The sequence below is a fragment of the Cyprinus carpio genome, chromosome A20 (assembly GCF_018340385.1).
Source record: "Cyprinus carpio isolate SPL01 chromosome A20, ASM1834038v1, whole genome shotgun sequence".
Lineage (NCBI taxonomy): Eukaryota > Metazoa > Chordata > Actinopteri > Cypriniformes > Cyprinidae > Cyprinus > Cyprinus carpio.
Genome location: NC_056591.1, coordinates 21,589,373 through 21,614,863, shown reverse-complemented (window position 1 = coordinate 21,614,863; position 25,491 = coordinate 21,589,373). Strand labels below are relative to the sequence as shown.

Here is a 25,491-nt window from a genome sequence, read left to right as displayed (position 1 = left end):
GGATGTCTTTTCATTACAGAATCTGACAACAAGGCATCTGTCTTCCTCAAACGTCAGTACAATCAAAACCGCCGAGCACATTAGGTAAACCCGTTTAGCATAAAAATCTAATCAGACCCACCTGGGCATCAAGCCTGCGCTTGAAAATTCGGTTAGAGCAAAGCAGAACACCATAAAATCATCAACTGGCTTTCGTCTTAACAAATGGATCATTTTTTACCATCTACTTCAGATGTAACATTTCACGACTCAACTCATTTGACTTGCAAGCAAAATAACCAGCCATATAAAACGCCTGAGCGCATATCAATAGATTCATTCAAATCCGAGCCACTGACACAGGCTTTCGAGCTCTGCTTTTTTAAACTCCTGAAAAGGTTTTGGTAACTTAATTACAACCACCACAGTCACAAGAGAGAGTATCAGAGGGACTGCGTGTCTACTACTGAGAGAATTAGGATTACGAACTGGAGCCCGTCTCCTCCTCTGCCTGCTCGTACATTCTCACAGTCGCAGATTCTTCAGCAGCTTATCGTTGGTAAGATCTTCATCCCTTTTCTCAACACGCACCATCTGTTCCCAGCAGGCATGTGGCTTTACTCTCATTTACAACTCATTGTTTACTGCCTTGGTGGTGCTGAGTTTGAAATCTACGCGTGGCTTCGGCAGCTTGACGACAGCAAATTTCAATGAAACAACGTGATGCGTCTCCATTCATCGTCTGGTGGAGTTTTACCAAAAATGGCTTTGAATAGACTCTGTATGCACTGCTTATGGGACAGATATCGAGAGACAGGACACGGAGGAGTCACATGGAATAGCCTAGTACCTCTATCCTTCACAACAAAGCATATTATTAATTTCTTAATCGGTTCCATGTGTTGCCTTGGCAGCCATTGCTGAGGAAGAAAGAACAATGGTGTTTTCCAAGAAAAACAGGACTTTGGTAAATGAGAAAAGGAATATGAAACATGATGGTGTGATTGAGGTAAACAAGCAAAAACAAAGTCAGGTCTGAAACAGAAAGGGGTGCACCTGCTTCTTGTTTCGGGAAAACTAAGTGAAAAGGTAATTCCTGTAAAAATGAGACCGTTTACTTGACCTCAGGGACTGAGATGTCCAGGTGTCACTGCTGGGAGACTGACAAACAGAAAACCCTGCATGTAACGTACTGGAAACAAGAAGATTCATATAACATTTCTTTCTTTTTTTCAACTTGGACCATATTCGATTTTGAAGATAAATTGTGTAGTTTTTGATGCCACAGAGCTCAAAACACCATGATCCAATTGTCTCCTATTGTTTAAAACAAAGGCAGCTATATATATATTTTCATGTAAAAAGACTAATTTATTCAGTCAAAAAAAAATTTAAATGACACAGTCGAAAGTTTGGGGTCAGTTAGGTTTTCTTCCCCCAGCAAGGACATATTAAATTGAACAAAAGTGACTGTAAAGACTTTTACATTGTTACAAGAAAATCTATTTTAAATAAGCACTGATCTTTTGTACTTTCTATTGATCAAAGAATCCTGAAAAAAAAATGTATCTTGGTTTCCACAGAAATATTAAGCAGTTCAACTCTGAAAATTGCTTTGCGATTACATGAATAAACAACATTTTAAAATATATTAAAATACAAAAAAGTTATTTTCACAATATCACTGCACTGTTACTGCATTTTTGATCAAATAAATGCAGCCTTGCTGAACATAAGACACTTCTTTCAAAAACACATATTATATATATCAATATCAGCATTTTGCGACCATAATGATCCTTTTTTTTTTTCTGCCGGTGCGACTAATTTTTATGAGTGCATTGCACAACGCATACGCTCTGCCATTTCTATTGCATTTGAGAGACATCAAACGGTAAACGAAACGAAAGCGAAACTAAACCACGCTGTGCAGCTGAAACGTAGTGCGGTTTAGTTTTGCTTTCGTTTCGTTTGCCGTTTGATGTCTCTCAAATGCAACAGACAGTTTCTCAGCTCAGACCGCAACGCAAACAAACTTGTCCAAGCTCAGAACAGGTGTACTCGGGAGCCAGTTGATTTCGCGACACTGTTACTGCACAGATGCAACAGTGCTGCGAGATCCAGTGAGAGGCGTTTGAATTCACCACACACATTTAATTCTTTAATGAACTAGAACATCAGTATACAATAATTAAAATATTCTTAGGAAATAGTGGGTTCACAGCGAATTAACCGAACTATTTAAGTAAGACAGTAATGTTGTGCTTTACCTGAAAACCTAAAGCTACACTATGTATACATCACATATTAGCAGATTAGCAGGTGAAAATATAATGACTCGTTAAGGTGATTCAGAACTGACTCTCTCTTTTGAGAGACAATATCTTTATTTATCATGCACTTTTTTAATTAACAACTTTGCAGATTGTTTTCATTTAAGGATAGCATTATAAACGGCAAGAGAGATATTTTTTTAAAAACTCATATGACCTGCTCTTTAATTGATTCTTTAATTGAGACGTTGCCAACTTTGAAAGACAGAGCTTAAAGAAAATCCAAAGATTCCCACTGTTAATTATGACAATGTGCTGCTGTTATCAAGCCGCCTTCACTGAGAGAATATTATCAGAGTGAAACAGTCTTTTTTGATGCTGTTTTCCAGTAAAAGCAGACAAGGTGTGGTAAGTGTGTAGCTGTGGAGATAGTATTCAGGAGCCCTCATAAGTACATGACAAGGCAAATTTGATAAGACTGTCTATAACTACCTAGTCAGCAGCAGAGAGTACACACAGAAGGAAGGACGGGATAAGTGTTTTTAGAACTTCTAAATGCATCTTCAACACAGAGCATTGCACTTAAAGGGGTGGTTCACTGTTTTTTTCTAGGCTTGATTGTGTTTATGGGGTGCGGTCTAACCTGTTAATGCTTCACATTATTTTTCTCATAATTTACCTTTAAATTTAACTTTATTCTACTCCGCTCTGTCCTTTTTCTGAGAAACGTGCTGATCATTTCCTGCTTTTATGAAGCCCCTCCCTCAGAAATAAGCGATGGGCTCTGATTGGTTAGCTAGCCCAGTGTGTTGAGATTGGCTAAACCTCCTCAAATGTGCGTCTAAACGTCCCGCCCCTCACCTCAGCGGCATGTGCTCTGGTTGTATAGTAAACAACATCGTTTTTAATATCGCTTATCAGTTTGAGCCCGATTGAGGGCTGAAGAGGATCATGCAGAACCTGTGCAAGCATGGCTTTTAATGGTAGGCCTATGTTTTTTGTTTATTGTTGTCTCATACTTTTAGATACACTGTTATTTGTAAATCCTACTGCTTATGTTAGCTTTTTATATACTGTTTTATACTAATTAATGCTTCAATACAGCTACGGCCATGTTTAATGCTTCTCATAGCTATGTGAAAATAAGTGTATATTTGGAACAGTTCATTGTTGGAGCTGAGCTGAATGAGAGAGAGAGAGAGAGAGAGAGAGAGAGAGAGAGAGAGATAGAGAGAGACCTGAGAAAGAGAGAGAATGAGAGAGAGAGATGCAGAGTGTGTGGAGAGCAGGGGGATGTGTGGAACAGTATTAAGAACTGCTGCATTAGAGCACTGATTTTGAAACTTGTGAATCCATTTAGAATCGTTAGAAGACAGAATCATGATTCTATATGAATAGATTTTTACGTGCACCTCTAGTTTTCTCTTCCTCTTCTCTAAAGCAGCGCAGCATGGCATCGCCATCTTTGCTGCCTTTTCCCGAGGACAGGGTTTATGTGTCTGTTACGTAACAAACCCGGGAAGTAACTTGTTGTGGTCCCTATCAGCCATTTTTGTAGGCATTAAACTGGCAGAATTTTTAAAAGACATCTCCGTTTGCATTGAACTTTCAACTTCATAACTTTGCAGATATTATGTTCAAACAGCAACATTACACACTAACTAACGTTAAAAAAAGTGAAATCGCAATTAATCAACCCTAAACATTACTAAACTGTCTCCTGCCTAGTGTTGTCAAAAGACCCAGTACTTTGGTACCAAATCGGTACTAAAAAAAAAATAAAAATAAAATAAAATAAAAAGTTTGGTATCAGTTTTTTTTTTTTTTTTTTTTTTTTTTTTAGTAATGGTTTTTTTTTTTTTTTTTTTTTTTTTTTAAGTACTGGTTTTGCATGAAAGGTGTGCAGAACCATTCTCTTCATAAAAGCATTGAGACATGGCGATCTCAAAAGGATCACTTACCCACATGTCATTCCAAACCTGTAAAAGCTCCGTTCGTCTTCGGAACACAATTTAAGATATTTTAGATGAAAACTGGGAGGCTTGTGACTGTCCCATAGACCGCCAAATAAATAACAGTCAAGGTCCATAAAAGGTATGAAAGTCGTCAGAAGAATACTCCATCTGCCATCAGACGTGCAATCTGGGTTATATGAAGCAACGGGAACACTTTTTGTAAGTGAAGAAAACAAAAATAACGACTTTATTCAATAATTCCTTTGTCAGCAGTCTCCTCTGTGTCTCTCCATATCACTGTATGCTGCATATGCTCTTCTGTATCAGCCTCGCCACAAGGATGCGCTGTTTTCTTTCAAATCAAAGCTAAATACACGTAAAAACGGCACATCCTTGGATGTCATTATTTTTGTTGTCTTCGCTTACAAAAAGTTTTCCCGTCGCTTTATATAACCCAGATTGCAGATGGAGTATTCTCACGACGACTTTCATACCTTTTATGGACCTTGACACTGTTATTTACTTGGCAGTCTATGGGACAGTCACAGGCCCCCAGTTTTCCATCCAAAAATATCTTAAATTGGGTTCCGAAGACGAACGGAGGAGCTTTTAACGGATTTGAAACAAACATGGGGGTAAGTGATTAATGATAAAAATTTCTAATTTGAGGTGGAGTATCCCTTTAACCTATTTAATGCTCCTATAACTTTTATTAGGGTAAAAAAAAACAAAAAAAATAAAATAAAAATAACCGGGAGGACATGATGAATTTTTTTTTTACACACCAAAGGCTTTTAAATGAATTGTGAATCTAAAATATGCGCGTTAGAGAATGTACACATTGTTTACGTCATATCAGTCCATCAGAACAGCAGTTCTGTGCTTTTTTTTTTTTTTAGGTAACTAAATTGTTATTCTTGGCTGGGGAACTCTAGCAGGTTTTAAAAGCCATTTAAAATTAAATATGTACACAGTTTGGATTAAATGAAAGTATAGTAAAATTTTTATAATTAGCATGTTTTTGTGTTTTGCTTTGGTACCGAGTACTGTGGAATTTCACAGGTAAAGGTGCGGAATACTGAAATTTTGGTACCGTGACAACACTAGTTAGCATGTTTGCATACAGCCTAAAGGAAGAGATGGCAACACAGCGTTCATAAGCTGCCAACTCCACGATCACATAATACATGTCAAACATTCAATACCAACACAGAGAAGCCATTAGGAGTTACAACCTCAGGCAGCAGTGTGAGCACACAGACTAATGAATGATTCTATTCAACGCTCATTATCTCTGTGACTTTGATAGGTCACTAAACAAGAGGTCGACGGAGTGATTGACAACTCGGCAGTCTTTTTTGTAAACTCCTGGGTTTTGTTTTGAAGCTGGATAACTTAAAGAAGCTCATGATCAATTAATCGCCTTTTATTTAACCAATTAAGTTTATCAATTAGTCTGTTTCAGCACAAAACCATTCAGTAATCAGTTAATTAGCCATCCGAAGTGAAAGTGTGAAAGTGTGTAGCTTGAGCACTTCATATGTCACGTCATGTCTGCGTCACAAACACACACTCTTGGCTTGCTTGCACGAAATCAGACGTAATCAGGCGTTGTAATGTTTCCCTGTAAATAAAGATTGTGTTCACTCCAAACAGTGTCAATTTCTGAAATATTTAAATATAAAATAAATGCAAAGAATAACATGCATTATAAACAGTAAATATTAACCCTTATATACTTATATATGTGTGTGAAAATAAACTGGCAATAATATTATTATAAGTAATATTACATATTATTACTACTACTACATGACAGTAACAAATTAAAAGTATGTAAAATATCGGAATGCATTTAAATACAGTGAACTAAATATATATTAAATAGAAATAATAATATTTTGTAAACTAAATAAAATTTATAACTACAACAACAGTCTAATAAACTATGTAATGTTACATCGTGATATTATTAATGTAATGTATTTTATTATTATTACTATTTATACAGAAACAAATTAACAGTAAAAAATGGTTTTGAATAAGCGGGACTGAATTTATTAAAAGGAAATGCTAATTCATATTTAGCTCTGTATATTTAAATTATACATAAAATATGTTAATGATAAATTAGTAAAAGGATTTAATGGCTTTTTTTTTATCTCTTACTCAGATGACCTTTAACATTGCAGCTTATGTTTGGTGAAAGGATAAAATGACAATTAGGCAAATGTTGACTAAGGTTTCAATTATATAGTCTCTTTTAAAAAACATAATGCAATATAAAGTATTATCAAAAATTAATCTAAAAGAAAAAAAAAAAGAAAAAGAAGAATAAGAAGAAGAAAAATAGGCATGTAGAAAATCTCATCCTTAAGCTAGATTTAAGGTCAAAGCCTCCAAATGAAGCACATGCACCAATGCTGTAATTAGTGGAGAGACCGTTTCAATTCAGTCACGTCTGTAATTTCACTTCCCTTTACTGCATCAGAAATGGTACGGAAAACAGCAATAGTAATGCCACTACCACAGCAGATCTCAACCATGTGGGGAACGCAATTATGCTAACATTGCAGGCTACGGGTGTCAGGCTGATAATTTTAGTCTTTCACATAACGGATGTTTCTGAAATGACAGTCATGCTGCACTGAAAACAGATGATGAAATGCCTTCTCCGACGTCAGGCCTAGAGGCTAATTCAGGAGCTTGATGTGTTATTCAGTCAGCGGGTGTGACGATAATACTTTAAGTCCACCTAGACATCACATGCTATAGCAGTAAAACAGAATTATGGTATGCTTTCAAACTAGGGATGAGGCCACAATGAGCGGCCAACAGCCAACAAAAATTATTTAACTTTTAAAACTTCATCTATCTGTTTTTGAATGAAAGAGCATGCTCTGTAAATGCCCACTGTGATTTAGATGTGATAGGGGTTTATTGGAATTTTTTTTATAGATCAATCTACTAGTCGTTCAGACAACCTAAAGATTGTAGAAATGGATTTTTACTAGGTACATAAGTATATAAAATAAACAGACTTATGCTTTAGCAGCTTTTTGATTCTGGTAACACTATTTTTAGAAATTAAAATAAAAAAAATTATAAAATAAAGCAAAAGCTACAAATGTTCCTCAATTCACTTAATAGGTTGCATATAAATACACACATACGGAGCATTAAAAGTTCATGTCCAGACTTTGAAAGAAAAACTGCTGAAACTCTTAATGGCTTATAAAACTACCTAAATGGTCAGATGTTTTTACCACTGCATCACATCGTTCTTTAACAAAGGATCTGCAGACATTTCTTGGATTTAATATTGTCTGTTTTTCCACGTCTACAAGCACAGCACCTAAGGGAATTTCACTCCCGTCAAAACAAAACAAAACAGTCTCACTTTATTTAAGCCAAGGCCTCCAGAACGCTCAGGGCATTAAAAGGTTATCGAGGTCCCAACAATATCAAAGTCACGTTAGGAGATTTTAAAGCAGAACTGGATCGGTCTGTGATCTATAATGCATCTGTATGACAACAAAACCTCAGAAGTTTAGGTCATGCAACATGACACGCATCCAAAACATGACAGTAAAGCAGCAACCAAGTGATCCGAAGCAGACTATTCACACACGACTCTCAGAAAAAATATAATAGCATCATCCATTTGAGCTGTTCTGGAATCAATTAACTGTGATTATAGGCAAGATACTTAACTTTAACAAGACACTTTAAATGTTACAATCACAGCAATGCAGATCTAAAAGGAAAAAAGCACAGATCTCTATGAAATTAATGAAACAGTTGTACTGTACATTTCAAGTCTGGGTGTTTTTTTTTCCAGACTAAATTTGTATGAGTTAGAGGGCTGCTTTCCAGCTAATCAGATCAGTCCATGCTGGATCTCAAGATATTTCCCAGTTAAACTGATTATTTAGGTTTTCATGTTATAATTTGGCATGCTACAGTCACATATGAATGAAGAAAACCTGCCATGTAACACCGCTGCACATTATCAGCACCATGAAGGCCATCGCTGACTGCCAAGTGAAGCTCCACATGTTAATGACCCGGTGTATGTATTTCGTGTGCATAAGCAAAACACCTGAATAGACACCACACTCAAAAAAAATGTTTTTTGTGGCACTGTTGGTTTTACACAGATATTTTTTTTGTTAAAAACAACACAAATATATGTAGTTTTCCGCCAAAACACCATTGTATTGTTGTTGTTTTAACTTAAACTGTGTTAAATTTTCCATTTTACTTAATTATCATAAATCGTTAAACTAATGTAAGGGTTTTAATTTCGTCATTAAAAAAAAACAAAAAAAAAACGGATGTGACTATTTCCAACGCATTTGATGATGACGGCGCGGAGGAGCTGCAATGGCATCCGTCAGAGCAAGAAGTTCCAGCCAGGTAAGAAAATCTAAAGTTTTTCCTTGTGTTAAGTCAAAGTCTTTAATTTCTCTTAGAGTTTCTGTTTTGGGATGCTTTTGTTTTGCAGTCGAGTATTATGTAATTGGTTTATTGCGCCATTAATAGATGATTTTGAGCGGTTGGGAAATGTGAAAGCGCATGACTTCTTTGTAGTGTTTGGACTGTAGTATTTTTTTTAATTAGGGCTGAAACAATTAGTCGACATTATCGAGAACGTTGACAATAAAAAAAATTGCCGACAAATATTTTTTTGGAGTAGTAGTGATTTGATCTCATATCTACCTAATGTGAGAGCCTGCAATAATGCGGTTTGACCAATGTGGCGCTTTAGTGCAAGACTGTAATTCAGCTCTCCTGATTCAATTCAAAAGAAGAAGACAGCACTTCAGTTAGAGCAAATGGAGCCGATCCAAGCCTGAGGCTGCTGAGCGGTGTTTCAATGAATACGTAAATGTATACTGCGCGCCTTCCTCTCAATAAGTCAGTGTCGCTTTCAGTTAGAATTTTAACTTGATTTTCTGTATAAGCAGCACTCCAGTGTAGAGCTAGCTAATGATAAAAATCCTTTTATTAGTGGAAAAAAAAAAACCATAATTTCATTAAAGTTTTAGTTTGGTTTGATCTAGCGCAGGACTGTTTTGATTATTATAACCCAAAAAGGTATTTTAAGAGAGATGTATTTATTAATAAAATGTTTAACCAAAAATTAAACTTCCTATCACTTACCTTTACATTATTATACTTCTGGTTTACAAAAAAGAGATGTTAATAGGCAGAATGATTTGTCATTCAGCTACTTTCTCATATATAGGTAATTAAATGGCAAATAAGAGTTCCTCTATCATCTCATTTTGTGTGCCAATATATTTATTTGTATAAATTAATTGTATAATAGTAATACATAATGACTTTCAAAAGCGGAAGTAATTACCTTAATTTATTTTGTTAGAATATGTATATTTTAACTAATTGCAAAAACTGAATAATCAATATAAATGTCTAACCATGAAATGTCGAAACGAGTTTGGAGACCCCTGGCTTGGCACAGTGAAAGTATTTGAAGGTTTTGGTTATGAACATGGTGGTGTGGTCATATAAAAGACTTTAAACCGGACACTACTCTGAGCTGTTCACATTATACAAATGCTCCAGATATGTAATCAGGTCCACACTTTTGGAATGGTAAACATGACACTATTCATCACTCACACAGATAAATAATTTAATTTTTTGATTATTGAATTTTTTACTTTTAAACTTTTTTTTCTTTTTCCTTTTTTTTGTGTAACAAATTGCACTTCATGTGGGTTACAGATTTGCGCCAGACATTGAAGACATACATACCATTACCATAGGCCCATTAGAATCAACAATCTTTGCGCCAAAAAGGATCACAATGCAAAACTTGCAGAAACAGTTTTTTCCATACTGAAGAAGCGGGCTTGGACAAATAATTGAAACCCTCTATGGTGCCCACTACACAGTAAGATAACTGCACTCAACAAAACACCTTGGATTACAAACATTAGTTCTCACTGGCCACTTGAGGTTTTAGGGTTATGGAAATTAACAAAAAAAAAAAAAAAAGGACAGATATAATAAGATTAGGTTCATTAATACATTTAATACAAAATATGTGGTAGTTACTATGAAACCGACAGATTACAAATGCGTTAGCCTTCCAAAAACTATGCATTATTATTTTGATGTAAGGCAGGGGAAGTCCAGACCTGCTCTTGCGGAGAGCCAGTGTCTGTGGAGTTTAGCTCTAATACATGCCTGGAACTTCTAGATAAGACTTTGTTTTGGTTTAAAAATTCCCCAAACCTTGATTAGCTGGTTCAGGTGTTGTTTTAAAATAGCTAGATCACCCAAAAAATAAACATGTCATTACTCTGGTACAATTACTCACCGTCTCTAACATACACCCTCACCCTCAGACTAACATACAAATTACTCACCCTCATGTCTTTCGTAAAACCCGCAAGATCTTCGGTCATCTTCAGAAACACAAATTTAAGATATTTTTGATGGAAATCAGAGAGCTTTACTGACACGTGAGCAACACAAACTGAGAAAGTATCCACAGACCCATGATTCATGGTACAGGACATCAATAAAATAATCCAGTGTGACATCAGTGGTTCAAACCGCAATTTTTCGAAGCTATGAGAATACTTTTGTGTTGTGCAAAGAACACAACACAAGCAACACCTTTATTTCAACAATTCTTCTCCACCAAATCACATATCCGCCCATTATGGAGAGTAACAAGAGGCATGAACTATTGGCTGTTCCTCTGCATGTAATCAATGCCTACAGCGCATGTGTTTCGACTACCGTCGCAGCACCAATGCGCATGGCATTTATTTTACGTGCTTTGATAATGGCGGAAGATGCGATTTGGCATGAAGGGGGGGGAAAAAAAATTTTTGTTGAATAAAGTCGCTATTTTTTTCTTGTGCACAAAAATATTCTTGTAGCCTTGTAAAATTAGGGTTTAACCACTGACTGTCACATGGACTGTTTTAACTGTCCATTGATTGAATTAAGTTAGTTTAAAGATCATTTTTTTGAGTGCATGAAGGACAACAGAATTGATTACAAGCGATGAAACTGTAAACAACCCAGGCACACACACCTGAGGAGCAACCGCAGAGACGGCAATGCAAGAGAAAACAGTTGTGGTTCAAGAGAGGGGGCATGTGCCTCGTCTGGGCAGAGGAGCGATGGCTAGCCTGGCTCACGCTTTCAGACATGCTCTCTATCTCCCTCTCAGGCACACAAAGCCATTGATCCACTGCCAAAACCCACTCTCCCAGAGACAAACCCAGTCCCAAAGCTGAAAACAGGGAGGCATAGTAGTTACAGGCATTTGGGGGGGGGGGGCCATGGGGGGGGGCCTGGCTCTCCGAATGAGGAGTGGAAACCATGGCGGCTGCGACCAACGGCGTGCTACGAGGTGACGTCCTCCTCCAGTACCAAGCCTATTCAAATGCGTTCCAATAAAAGCCGTTTCTCAAATTGTGGATGACATGGACAAAATTTATGTCTGAAAAGAAGTGTGGCGTCTTGGGTGTCAAACACTCTCTTAATGCGGAGTTGAGGCGGAGAACTGAATGGAAAAAATGCACTTTTTTGGTTCAGAAAGCTTGTCATGGTGCATTAACGCAAACACAGAAAGTTTGTTTTAAGTGAATGCATAACAGGTACAAAATCAAATCTGGGGGGGATTTGTCAAAAATAATGGATCTGTGCATGAGAGCTTGCAGGTTTAATAAGATGACAAATAAATGATCCTAACCTAAAATTAAAAATTAATCAAACAAATATAATGTTCAAAAAAAAAAAAAAAAAAAAAAAAAAAAACACTTCATGCATTCTTGTGCTGAATAGATAGTAGTTAGTCAAGGCCCCTAGAATTAGAATATAATGCCTAAATAAAATAAATTTTTTCATTATTTATTTATAATAATGACAAACAAATTCACTCACCATTGTAAAATGTGATATATAGCTTAATCAGTATTAACAGGACGTAACAGTAAGGATATTTTGGATGGCCACGCCATTCATGATGTTTACTTCCCTGCAAACATTTTCCCAGCCTTGCCACAGAATGGTCCACAATTTTACTCATGTGTTACCTCCAAAAACTTTTTTTTTGCACATTTTTGCTAAAATAAACAATAAATAACTAAAATTAAAGTCTACTGTGCGATGCAAAACAGATCACTATTAATGAGTGGTGTAGTTCAAACACACTCTTACTGATTCTTCCTGATTATTATCATTTCTGCAGTTTCAACAAAAACCTCATCCATGTTCGGTGGTCGTACATTATCTTAATGACAAATCAGCAGACTATGCCATAATATGTCTAAAGAAAACCAAACGCATATGTTTGCAAGTCGTTAAAAATAGAAGTACAGGGTCAATGAACTTGTAATGTTTAGTGGCAGCGCAGCAGCATGGTTCGAATAATTACTAATAATAATTAGAAGACTGTGCTAAATTAAGTAGTTTTATTAAACATTTGATTAAATTCTGTTATTCTCAATCTTTGAATGTTACTTTAATACTAAGTTACTTGCACGTTTACTTCATTTGCATCTTTATTTTATTGTTTGTAATTTGTTTCATTGCTCATTTTTATCACCGACTGTGTACTTGTCTTGAATAAATTACTTGATGCAATATTTACTTAAAGAAGAAAATAATTTTCTCATGCATTTCAAGCTTCGAAAACAGGCGCAAAAAGCACCATAAAAGTGGTCCACACAACATTTGCACTATTTTTTCAAGTCTTCTGGAGACATATGACTGTGCTACAAAAGACCAAAAACATTAGGGACAGATCAGTCCAATGCACTAATGAATGAATCAGCTCAGACCAGTTTTTGTGCACTGGATCAAAGATTCTTTAAAAATACTTGAAAAGAAATTATTTGTTCATGAATCAGACATTGCAACTTATCCTAATAAAACATGCCAAGTCTACCAAGGGTGGAAAATAAGATATTACAGTTTAAATTTCAGTCTGTTCCTCACACAAAGCTATCATACAGCTTCTGAGTTTAAATATAGTGCAAATGTTCACATGGACTAGCCTACTTTTATAAAGTTTTTATAGTCATTTTTTATGACATTTTGGAGCCTCCTGCATTTGAAACTGAATAAAGTGGCCAGGATCGCTTTCTTCCAAAATTCACTATATATGATCCATGGAAGTAAGTCAAGCATATAAGTGGAGAATGGCACAAGGGAGAATTACATATTTGGACAAACTATTACTTTAATTAACAAATAAGGCATGTGTATTGTGCATGTGAGCTGAAGATGTGCTGACATGCCGGAGATGCTTTAAATTTAAATATGAATACATAAAATCATTGAGGGGGGAAGTGAAGGTTGGGTCATACAGCACCAGAAGTTTATTGTCGCATTAGACGATCTTCCCTGGAATACAAGAACAACTTAGCATTCTTGCAAAAAGACCAGCTATACATAATCAAAAGAAACTGCTGCTATACTGATGACCGGCCAGAAAAACATGATGCTGCAAATAATAAAAGACAAGAATGGAATTAGTCTGTCAATAAAACAGATATTGCACATTTTTGCTACCAAAGGTTCGCCTTCAAAAAACTATTACTTAATTAACAAAGAAGGCAATGGGTTATTGTGCATGTGGACTGAGATCAGGCCCTACCCGGCAGTATTAAGCCCATTCATAAAGCATAAAAAGGATATATGTTATCGATTGCAATTCTTCTAAGGCAAGCTGAGAGAAGAGTTACCGCCTATAATAAACTAGGGAAAAGGTTTGCAATTTTGCAAAATAAGCTAGAGGCCAACGGAGAGCTACGATTTCAAGTCTGAAATTATTACACCACTGTTAAACCTGATGTCGTTGTCATAAAATGAGGTAAGTAAGACATTGTTTGAGAAGTTGGCTTTAAGGATATCTCTGACCCACAAAAAAAGAAAATCTTCTTCAGATTCAGTAATAAAGAGAGGAGAGAGGAAAGAAAAAAAAAAAAAAATCAAAGCCATCTTTGCCTTCAATGATGGAGAAAAAAAAAAAAGAAGGACAGGCCGGACCGTCTGAAAGTTACAGTAACAAACACAGGCTTTCACAGCAGCAAAAGCAGAAAGAGACATGACAGCCTGCGCCCCTACATGCTGCTATCACAGGGCTGAGGGATTGTTTCTTTGACGACAGCAACCTACGTTTTACTGTAATACAATAGTAGGAAAACAGACGGGTACTCTTATAAATGCATCAGGTATCAAACTATCACGTGTAGATTAAATACTAGGACACCCCTTTATGTATTCTCAACAGAGCTCATGGACAAAAAGCAATATTAAAACCACCATGACACCATATTGGAGGATACCTTTTATTAGTGATGGAAAACACGCAGCAACAAGATTTTGACCCTCCTGATCTGACATTGGTGACAAAGTAGTATGAAGACTCAGTGGTAAGGATAATCGTTTTTTTTACTCCATCCATAATGACAGAATACGATAAGGGCAGAATCAACGAGTGACCATACGCATGACAAGCAATTATTTGTTTTAACAGGACTCGGAGCAAGTAACAATAAAAGGAACCAAGACCAAATATTTAAATTAAAATTAATGTCTCTCGAACCCTGTAAGTAAAATTCAAGGTAAAGTGAATTTTCCAAAGCAAAGTGTCAATGCTTCAAATAACACTTTCTGCACTTTATTAGTCTGTTTGATATTTTTTTATGGTTCAATAAGATAGTGGATTGTGACAGTCATAAAAACAAAACTCAAATTTGTTGTAAGATGCAAAGAGAAGGGAAATGGGGATTAGGAGCTGACCATGCTTCGGGAGAGGCTGTAATATTTAAATATGCATAACATAAATCATTGAGGGGAATGTGAAGAAGGGGTTGTGAGTTCGTACAGCGCACGCAGAAGGTTATGTCTAGCATTGTACCCGTCTTCCCTGGATAACAAGAACAACTTGGCATTCTTGCAACAAGACCAGCTAATATAATCAAAGGAAATGCTGCCTATACTGATGACTGGCAAGGAAAAACATGATGCTGAATTATAAAAGATATATATATATATATATCTATATATCTATCTTAATATATAATATGTATATATATAATATATATATATATAAAATATAGATATATATACTATATATAGAGATAAAAATATACTACACTACACGGTCAAATTCTCCCTGAGCATGGGAAATCACTTTAGAACATTCATTCATGGATTTGCCATGAATATAATCTGTAATAGCAATACAATGTTAAATTCATGTCTCACACACTGCAATGCACTATGCAGGGAACAATACGTTCGCTTTAAACAGGGATCATAGCAGAATATCCTGTGATGGTTCCACTGTTCGCAAGGTGGCAACTTACGTTCGATTAGAACACAACCAGCTTCTGATGCCAAGAGAAGAACATACAAAATGTGCAGTACGCAGGGGGTCGCAAGGACATGGAATTGAGAATGCTTGCACAACATAATCACTTGTCCCTATAAATAAAGAAGTAATTACATTTCCTTGAAATTATTATTAGTTTGTGGCTATAATATGATTTTTTCAAGTTCTCATCAATGGTTTATTGAAATATTTAAATTTGTTTGACTGCCCGGGCATGCCCATGCAGTTATGTGAATTATAAAAAGTTTATATTGCCACTTTGTCATGAGTGACAACCTTTTGACCATATGTAAACATCCATGAAAATGCGCCAATTTTTCACTATTTTATTAACGCTTCCGTCACTGACAAGACATTTTGCATGTACAGAGTGCACGAAGATCCAACTAATCGAAACTAAAAACACACTGTTGACATTCATGATGTTCATCGTTCCATTAATTCTGATCTCTCATTTGATTCACCTCTTCCCTCACCCTCATGCATCGATTGAAGCAATGCAATGGCTTGTATTAGACATGCATTTTGTATCTGGCGCTTTCCTATCAGTCCAATCTTTGGACGTCTGATTTGGAGTATCTTCCAATTACTGGAGAACCCAAGCAAATCACAACTGCATCACAAAAAAGGTGTCCCAGCGCTTCACTGAAAAACACTGGTGTTCTAACCCATTCTCACAACAGGCATTTTTATATCTGCCAATTCTGAATCTGTGATTTTAGCATAGAAAGCTTCATCGCATATTCAGATCAAACACAAAAGCAATTACAATTCATTGTAACCTACGCATTACATAAGTTTTACAATTATGGGTTCATGCCATTTAAAGCCTACTGAGATAAAACGCTGATCTTGATGTGTCTTGTGAATTCGAAGTTCTACTCGAGTTTTTTTTTCTCACTATTACACTTATCCATTTCTCCTCCCAGGCAGCACAACATAATATTAACAAGTGATCCAGAATTTCCTGACAACTGTGTTGGGGGTGGGAGAAACATAATTCTAGCCACCCGTGAAACGGTTCAGATCAAAAATTTATTAGTGAAAATGGACTCGAATCTGTCTGGGGACTAACTATTGCCTTCATGCAGACTGTAGCTATTCGCTTCGGGGGCATTCGCTCATTACCATATCTCCGCTACCTAGAGGGGATTGGCGTCTGTTCGTTGCTGAGTTTCTAAACCGGCGAGTGGACTCCAATAATACAATAGGCTTTCTGCCTCCTGATGGTCTCTTTTTAAGTTATCCCTCCCACATAAACTTCTACTATTGATTCACAGCTGTCAGCTTAACAAAGTGTGCAGGGATCTGTGCGAAAAAACTCCAAATCCTCGCTCACTTTTCATACAAGTATGGGTCACTGCTTTAAGGGAACGCCTTCATTTCAACAAGTAGTTTTTCCCCGGGATGGAAATTTTCCGGTTAATATTTTCCCAAAAGATTCCAAAAAACCATTAAAGTTTCAAAAAATTTATTCATAAACTCTTGCGCATCCCGCTCCACTCACTACTTGTTGAATAATAACGGCACGCACCGCTGTGCTCATGTTGTTGGTGTCACAGATGTTTAACGCAAAATGGACTATATATAATACTCAAAAGTTTTTTACTTGGTATTACTACTTTTAATTAAAGGTCAAAGCTGCAATACTTTGAGATTTTAGCCAGCCACTTAGGTCCAATTAATAACCTATAAGTCTGACAGGGGCTCACGCTGCCACGCCTCTAATCAATTCTTTATTGGCGACTCTAACATAGATGCTCGACAGTGTGAGATTTTCCTCACAACTGTAATCAATATTTGCGACTAGGTATTACAGTAAGAGTGTGCGCAAACCTGTAAAACTTACAATGTCCGTATTCACATCTAAGCACTGTGCTTAAACTTTGGGGGATGGGAAACATAACAGAACAATAGTCGCAAAATGTTCTGCTTCATCTAATTTTTTTAAAGAAATCATTCTCTAAAGTGTGATTAAAATATGCTCACATTTGTCAAACCTAAAATATGTCAGATTTTTACTCTTACGGATGTACATGGCTTTGGTGGATTCAGAGGCCGTCCCGTGCACATCATTGAAAACGCTGCGCATTTATGCCCAAAGAAAATTGCTTATAGATCCTGACTGTTGAGGTCTTTTGCATTGTTTTTTTATCTTTATGGTGATGTTGTAGATGAAGTTTTTAGACAGTTGTGAATAGTCCATATATCCCCTCGTGTAATCTGTTTGTAGGAGCAGTCATATAATTACTAAAGCATAGGACATTTTAAACTTAACGTTTGTGATCTGAGATTGTTAAAACTCTGCAACATCTGGCACAAGTTATTTTTTTTGTACCAAATAGGCATTTTGATTACACTGTAAATCTGTATCTGGGGCATTTTTAATTTCAATGTATATCTTTCTGTATAGCATCTGCGTCTTGGGCTGCTGCATCACAAGAGCGTAAAAAGACGTAAAGAACATCGTTTAACATTTGCAATTACTCTTTTCAGATCAGATTTTATGCATGCTTATTTTCAAATCAGTTTACTCACTGACATCTATCGATTCTTTTTTTTTTTTTAAAACTCACTAACAAGCGCTTTGGAAAAAAGTCGCACCTTTTGATTATGGTCCACAGAATCAGATATTTTGTTTGGCCTCAGTTGAAGCTTGAATGCAATGACTTCAAACGACAATTAAATGTGCGTGTCTTAACATACAAAATCTCAGCAGCGTTACATTCTCCCCACGGAAACCGGAAAAGGCGTGTCATTGTGAAAATGAATGTCATATTTTGTGGAAGGATCTACCTAAGATCCCAAATATCCTGTTCACTATCTGACATAAAAGACAATTTCGCTGTTCCATATAGTTATCCGACTTCTCGTACTAAACTGCACAACTTACTGTACTGCATCCACTCGTCTAATCTGACAAGCAAACAGATTTTCTTTCTTTTTATTTTTCAAAAAATTTACTTTATCGGCATTCTAAATTTACCTCCCCTCGTTATTCTAAGATGTATTCTTTCTCTTATCTTGTTCAGCCTTTCTTCCCGGTTTCTCTTTTGCACAACAGCTCAAAAATCTCCCCTACTTTTACCACGGCTCTCGTCTCTTTTTCTACCTGGAATCAGTTTTACAATTTGTATAAATACATTTGTACCTTGTAACTCGCTATTTTTAGTATATATAAACTAAAAGACTACACTAACTCGCAGCCAAATCATTGTATTAGCCGATACACCATTTCGAAAGATGAGGAGTTCATCTATCCTTATTAGCTTGAATTAAGTGCTGCATAATTAAGGGTGAAGAGGAATAAGGGTTGCATCGAGAGTAGGAAGCTCTGTCATGCATACTGAATGAGAGGGCAGAGCGCAGAGCCTAAGCCTAGAATGGGTGGTGTTAAAATGTGTCCGGCTGCAGTCACTGCCATTGCGGACACTCACACTCACGGTGAGAAATGATTAGAGTGAAGGGGAGGAAGCCACAAACAAAGGTTACATAAGTGAAGATAAAAAAAAAAAAAAAAAACGAATGATTGAGGAAGATGCCGTTTTATACTGAAAGGCCGACCCTCAAGTGCAAGAACATAATGCAATTCTAAGCTACAGCCAAAAGAGCCATAAGCAATACATTGGTGGTGAATATTTAACGGTTCCAGTTGGGAAGCACTTTGGACAAGTCAAAACTTTTTAAAGTACATACACGGCCTAGCGCTTGCTAATGATGATATTAAATAAATGACTAAATTGATTTCAGACTTGCTTCTAATGATTACTGATCATCGACTGTTGATTAGCTTTTGCCTTGTTTATAATATAATTGTAAACAAAAAAAAAAAAAAACAAAAAAAAAGTATATTTAAACAAATGTGAAATAAATATTAAACAATATTTCTACACAACTTTCACAAGGTTGAGGGTCGGTAAGTTATTGATGAAAGAAGTCTCTTATTCCGCTCACTAAGGCTTCTGTGCATTATTTGATCAAAAATACAGTTAGAAAAACGTAATAGTTGTGAAAATAATATTAAAATTTTAAGAGCACCTTGTTCCATTTTTAAAAAAATGTAAAATTAAAAAATTTTTGATTTCCGGTGGTGGCAAGAGATGAATTTTTTCAACACCCATTATTTTCTAGTGTCTTTTTTCAGTATACCATTAATCCTTCAAGAAATCCTTCGAAAAATCTACTATGCTGATTGGGGTGCGCAAAAATTATTATTGTTTTTATTTTTTATCACATGTTAAAACAGGTTACCGGGTTGTGTGCTTAGTGATTTTTTGATTTTGGATGAATAGAAATTAAAAAGGTGAGAGATTTATAAAATAATCCTCACTGACCCCAACTTTTAAAACAGTACCCAGTGATTACATTATAAAACACTCAAATAAAGGTGAATATAATTTATCAATATGTTTTCAATTAGGCCTCCATTATTTACTTGAGAACAAAGTTTAAACCAATAAGTAATGTAATGTAACAATTACAATCCTTCATTCACATTAATGATCAGTGAGAGGGTCAATCAAGGAGATCTTGCATATTTCTGTAACAAAAAACTTGCTACTAAATTCTTACTTTTAGTTATTATTTTAGTTTATCATATTTTATTAAAGTCTGAAATGTTGATGTGCACCTATCCATTTTAGAGGAGTTTACAGCTTTTAGTACTAAAAGCAGGAACAAATAATCTCACATCAAACACACACAACGCATTTTTATATTCAAGATACTTTTAAACTTTGAGAATCAATTTGTTTTTTCCTAGGCAATTCAGCTCCTCAAAGGTCAAAGAGGTGTCCGGCGGGCAAAGACCAGAGTACACCACAGCCACGTCTGACAATGTGGGACCCCACCGGGTTCAAGCTGTGACTGTGATGTTTCACTTCCTGCCAGCGATCCAACAGGAGGGGTGCATCTGGCGATGTCAGGGGTGATTATCACCGTCTCATGCTGAGGCCACTGCATTAACCAAGAAAGATGAGGGGGCTTGTCAGATCCACAGGGAGCACCAATAGTCTTTGAGAAGAACGTGGAAGGTTTCCCCGTCTACACTAATGTGCTTAACCCTCTATAAACGGTTTAATCCTGGCATTAAAAACTCATCTAACTCTGGTGGAATATAACTCTGAGGGGAGCCAACCGATATATCAACAGGTTTTCCGCTATTATCCTTTAGATGACTACTTGAGTACCATCCTGTACTAAAAACCCTTCAATGAGCCAAAAACAAAGCCCTCAGCAAAAAGAAAACAGGTAAGGACAAAAACTCAGAAAACAAAAGCTGGCATTACAAACGTACCCAATTTCAATTAAAAAAAACAAAACAAAAAAAATGTAAAAAAAAAAAACGACAACCGTCAGGAGCACAGCAGAAACCATTTCCCTTATGCAAATAACTGAAACTGAAAATAGTGACTGACTGTGGATGTTACAACTCGCTCAGACATAAGAAACAACCCAGGACACAAGGGTCCAATACCAACTGAGAAGCGATTTTAGAAGCTTTGACCATGCTGTCAGTTTTCATTCTACATCTTTACTCACAACGTACGTGGACTTTTTGCCTGATTTGTCAAATGGGAAAACAGCTTGTTCTCAAGTCAATAGCACATTTAATTTTCATCACGCTGGCTGCAAAGTTAACATTCGGACTCATACTGAGAGATTAAATCGGATGGCCTGACATGCTCTCACACTGCAACCTATCCTGACGGGGGAACACAACGAAATGACAGGCCTTCGTTTATGTTCGCGCTCGCGACTTTGCGCACAGCTCCTACAGGAGGCCAAAAAAGCACACTTTAGCAGGTCCAACTTTCATGCAAGACAACGAGCTTAGCTCATCTCAAATCTAGGCGCATCGCAGGAAAGCGAGTCCGTAGGTTCTAGTACCCCCCCCTCCAAAAAAAAGAAAAAAATAACACGACAAACTGTACAAGTTTTTATTAACCATGGTCGTATTCCACAAAGCTAACACCATTTTACAAACCACGCACCATCACTTACGAATAACTAAGCCTTAATAGTGATAACATTTTCATTTTAAACGTCTGACCTGTTGCATTTTATCCAACAAGAAAGAAAATTGGGATTGCGTAGCTTCAATAGAAACGCACATATAGGCATGTAGGTGGTCTTGGGTGAGAACAAATAAATAGAACAGCTTTGCTCGGAAGAGGAAAGGAGGTTTATCATGTGAGGAGACAATTGGAGAGATGGCCATTAATTAAGGATACACAAAACATCTAACATATGTGCAAATAATGCAAATATATTTCAAAGATTACTAGTAATTCCACTTCATAACTTAAAAGATAAATTGTCAAAGAGATTTATTATTATTTATAATGTATATCAGCATAAGCACTGGCCCTTGTATACTAGTCATCCTAAGCTCAACACACCCAGGCCTAGGTTCTGGGCTACTATTGTCCATACTGGCAAACATTCAGGAATATGATGTGATGATGCATCTTTGCACTTATGATATAAAACTAGGCCAGTTTTCAGTGTGTCAAACCAAACTTGTTGCCCTTATGTAGAAAAAACCTCATGAGCTCAATTATGACTGGGACACAGCCTGAAATATGCAGGAATAACAGAAAGGGAAACACGAACAGGGAGCACCTAAGATAAATATTAATAACAGAGAATGCTGATCAGGAATATGGGCAATACTGAGCTGTGACTAACTTAAAACAAATAAATGGAGAATACCAAAACTAAAATTCTGAAAGTGAAACTGAGGAACTAGTGACTCAAATGTTGTATGTAAATTCTACGGAAGCCATGGTGAGTACTGGCTTGAAATACTGAAAAACAGGGTAACTACTTACTGGAATACAGTGACTGATGGCAACTTACTGGAAATATAGGAGGGCATACTTGACTAAAATACTGAATGAAAAAATATAAATAGACTAAAATACCAGCCTTGAAAACTGTGAGGAAAATACAGACTATAAAATACTACAGGCAATGGAGCAAAAAAAAAATAGAAAAAACAACAAAAACAAGTGATCAACTAGGTAAAAGTGATTACTGAAAGGGCAAATACTGATTATTTGATCTTAACACTGACTGAACTGCTAAAAAAAAAAAAAGAAGAAAATAAGAAATACTGAAAAACAGGGACGCAGGACAGGCAAGCCAGCCTGTACAAAGAAGTCAATACTGACTGAAAAGGAAGGCATCACTGCCTTAGAAGAATAGCTTAACAAACAAAAAAAAAAACAAAAAAAAAAGGACTACTGACTGGAATACTGAAAAAAGGGAATGCGTATGACTAGAGGGAGCAGTGACAGTGACTGAAAAGGCAGGAACCCTGTCTGAAGAAAACATGCCAGGCCAAGTTGTTCTGAACTATGGTGAAAGCCGGCTGGGGGAAGAAGATAAAAACTGACGGAAATGGGTAATGTTGATTAAATACTGACCCAGGGAATTCAGAGTGAAATGCTGAATGAAAAATAAGGAATATTGACTAAAAGACTGTCAGTCAGTACCGGTAGGTGAATGAGCGATTGAAAGAATGAACACTTTCTTCTGTGAGCGACAGGAGTTTCTTGTCCTTCAGCCGACTTGTCAGAACATACAGGTTCAGCAACAACACGTCTACTTATCTGTCGTATTACAACTCTGCATTAAATGCTTCCTGAAACTGACACTGTCAACACTCCTCCAGTTTTGGTTTCCAGCCACTAGTATGACATTAAACTAATATTAATAACAGACTGGTTTCGCCACAAGGGGAAAGTTGTTTTTCACAACAATATCTGACATGATTTCTCTCGAGATCTGAGACAAATCCGCAGTGCATGAGTATATCTAATAAAAAAAAATGTACATTTTTTATTTTGTCTTGTTTTTTTTTTATTTTATGTTAGGATGGGTGGTGCCCTGTTGCTCCAGGCGGCCGCTCATACTGAACGAACGGCAAACTGTCAGTTTCGCTCCCTTCCCTGTCCGTTCAGAGCAAGTTTCTCTTTGTCGCTTTGATGTCCTGCTTGATCTCGCTCGCCCCTTTTGTAGGGTGTCCTGGCCTCAAGCAGCGCCTTTTCGTGGTCTTTTCTGATCTTGGCAAGGATCTTCTCATCCTTGCCCGTGCCGGTGCTCGTGTCACTGACCGTACCTGTGCGCGTCTCTGCCTCCACCGAGGACGAGCGGAAGAAAACTCCGCTGAGCAGCTTCGTGGAATCCGGCAAGAAGAAGATAGCTCCGAAACACAGGGTGATGAAGGCGCTGAACACCAAAAGCAAGATGAATTTCTCCGTGAGCCTGAAGGAGGTCGGGCTGGCGGACTTCCTATTCGGGTGACCGTGAAAGGCAGGAGAGAAGCTACAGGCATTTTCTTCTTCTTTTAAAACCCCGTCTAAATATGTTCAATTCTACAACAAAGTAACTCCCCGATCACCTTGACCTACACTGCTTACGATAACTGTTACAGTGAACTCAAGGTGTCCGAGTAGGAGACGGTAATCCTCTGAAAGAAGTTGATCCCACTGCGCGAACGGAGTCCCACCGCCTCAACTGCTCACGCCTGAAACACATCTGTGTAAAGTCTCGTTGGCGGAACGGAAGGAATGGTAGAGATACGTGATTGACAGCGCCCCTTTGGCCAATCGCTTTATGCCGCCGGTGCACAAGTTTGTTGTGGGCGTGTCTTCCGGATTTAAAGTACAGAGGCGTGACGTCTTGCTCAGACTTAATTGGTTATGGACTGGGATATGATCTTGGTCATAACGACATAAAAGGCTTATGGAAACGTAAAGGTTGGCCAAGTTAGGTTGTTTTTTTAATTCAGACTGTAATTATAATAAATAGCCCCTTGTACAACTGATTAGAATTTTAATCGAAACCCTCAGTAGCCCTTTTCATGCTTGAAGAACTGGATCGTTGTACTAATTATTAGTTTTTTTGTTTGAAGAATTGGTTGTAGTTTTGATTGTTTAGGGTTTTGATATAGTTATTCACTAACATTTAATTTATATTTTTTATTAAACTTAATTTGCTGTAAGTTAAAAACACAAAAAAATACTTTAAAAATGTTGTTATCTTTGTACATTCAAAAAAGGGTTCATTGGCGCGGGGGCTCCATTGGCGGCTACATGCACTTTTACAAGTTGTTGGCCATGTGCACACAGCCACCCTATAATAATATATATTTTTTAATCTACTAAAATCTTTACCCCTTTCTCAACTCATGCCTGTCTTTGTGACGTCACACAGACAGGCCCTCCCACAATAGTTTGATTGACAGTGGCGTTTCAGCACAGACTGGACTGGCATCTTATGAAACGCATGCATTCAGATATTTCAAGATCGGTTTTGGGCCTCATTCCTATGTGGAAATAAAACCCATTTAAATCAGATATAGGGCCAAATTGACTGTCATGTAAACGGGAAAAATCGGTTTTTCTGAGGCATTGCGTTCTGTAATGTTATGTCTTTAAAAAACTGAAATTTTGGGATTTCTCTGCAGGGAAACCACATCTTATGTGCCCCGGGCTGGAAAAATGAGTGTAAATTTGCAGGGGGCCTTTTTTGGGCTACAGGAAAAAAAACTTATTTTTATTTGTACATTTTCCCCTTTTTATACAGAATAACGGGATTTCAGAATTCCCAAAACATAATCTGCTCTGTCTTAAGTACCTTTTGGGGGAACTTTTGGGGGAAAACATCGTTTTAAAAATTATATAGATCCATCATTATTCAGTATAGGATGTCTGTATCATTATCATGATGTTAATAAAAAATAAAAAAAAAAAGGGGGAATCACTCACTGCACTTCTTTGGGAACCGTTTTTGTATTTTTTAATTATTTATTTGTAAAAAACACACTTAAGTTATTTGTACATTTGATTGTTTTTTGTACAGGGCTTTTATTTTTGTGATT

General features: G+C 36.8%; 1 pseudogene; it reads right to left on the bottom strand.

Moving 5' to 3' along the window:
* The window catches only part of LOC122149023, an 88,340-nt pseudogene extending 64,273 nt beyond the window's left edge, over nt 1–24,067 (bottom strand).
* Nucleotides 24,068–25,491: the final 1,424 nt, after the last annotated feature.